Source organism: Pinus tabuliformis, chromosome 6, assembly GCF_031772625.1.
Source record: "Pinus tabuliformis cultivar Carrire ecotype Pingquan chromosome 6, CPIR1, whole genome shotgun sequence".
Lineage (NCBI taxonomy): Eukaryota > Viridiplantae > Streptophyta > Pinopsida > Pinales > Pinaceae > Pinus > Pinus tabuliformis.
Genome location: NC_142292.1, coordinates 878,988,522 through 878,989,832, shown reverse-complemented (window position 1 = coordinate 878,989,832; position 1,311 = coordinate 878,988,522). Strand labels below are relative to the sequence as shown.

General features: G+C 42.5%; 1 pseudogene; it reads left to right on the top strand.

Moving 5' to 3' along the window:
• The first annotated feature begins 240 nt into the window (after positions 1 to 240).
• On the top strand, positions 241 to 1,310 carry LOC149261684 (kinesin-like protein KIN-13A pseudogene; annotated as a pseudogene).
• The last annotated feature ends 1 nt before the right edge of the window (position 1,311 follows it).

The following is a 1,311-nucleotide window of genomic DNA, read 5'->3' as shown; positions in this document are numbered from 1 at the left end:
CCATTCCAACTCGCAGCCCTATTAAATTAGATGCAGAGAGCGAAGGTCTGAAAATTTGGAAGAATTTATCATGTTTTGTTTTCCTCTGGTCGCAATTCTCTGAAGTTTCAAATGTTTTGAGTTGAGATTGGTGCATTTTGAGCCAGATTTGGTCTATTTTGCCTTCCATCCGATTTTTTTAGAGGGGGGATTTAGAACATCACATTAACGCCCCAACGCCAAGCCCATCGCCACATTGGTGGCCAGATGCCGCAGAGCAGCGCTGCGACTTTGTATGATTACAAGGTTTCCCTACACAACATGGGGAGCTTGATCGATTCCAGCGATCCAATCACAACTTGCTGGCTTCAGTACCCTGGTCTGCAACATCTGGCCCCTATGGCGTCTATGGGCATGGATCACTGTCTTCTACCGAATCTGTTAATGCAGGGTTACGGGGCATAATCATTGGACAAAAAACAGAAGTTGTTCAAGGGCATGAATTTAGGTGCAGAGTCTGGATCTGAGCCAATCACTCCTACAGATCAGAGTTATGCAGGAATGGCTACTACAGATGGCTTCCTTTCCCCTGAGATGTGGAGTGGAGTTTGGGGCAGGGCTGTTGGATCTGCATGCCATGGATGACACCGAGTTGTTTAGTGAGCATGCAGTTTCAAAACCTTTTGAAACATCACCATTTCTCCCAATGGTTGAGAAGGATTCTGGTACAACAATTGATATTGGCAAGCAACTAAAGGCACCAATGGATAATGCTTTCAAATCATCGTTGGTTGACAAAGAGATGAGTGGAAAGGAGAGAAATTTGGCAAAGATTAAAGTTGTGGTTTGGAAAAGACCTTTGAATAAAAAGGAGTTGGAAAGGAAGGAGGAAGATATTATCACTGTTAATGATAATGTCTGGTTAAGTGTTCACGAACCAAAGTTGAAGGTGGATTTGATAGCTTATGTGGAGAAACACGATTTTTTGTTTGATGCTATTTTAGATGAACGTGTCTCAAGTGATGAAGTTTATCGAGTTACTATGGAGCCCATTGTTCCAACCATCTTTCAACATACAAAAGCTACATGCTTTGCATATGGTCAAACAGGTAGTGGAAAGACATTTACAATGCAGCCCTTGCCACTAAGAGCCTCTAAGGATATACTTAAGTTGATGAACAGACCTTTCTATTGAGAGCAAGGGTTTTGCTTGTGGCTTAGCTTCTTTGAGATATATGGGGGCAAACTATATGATCTGCTTGGTGATAGGAGGAAATTGTGTATGAGGGAGGATGCCACATGAACAAGTTTGCATTGTTGGTTTGCAAGAAA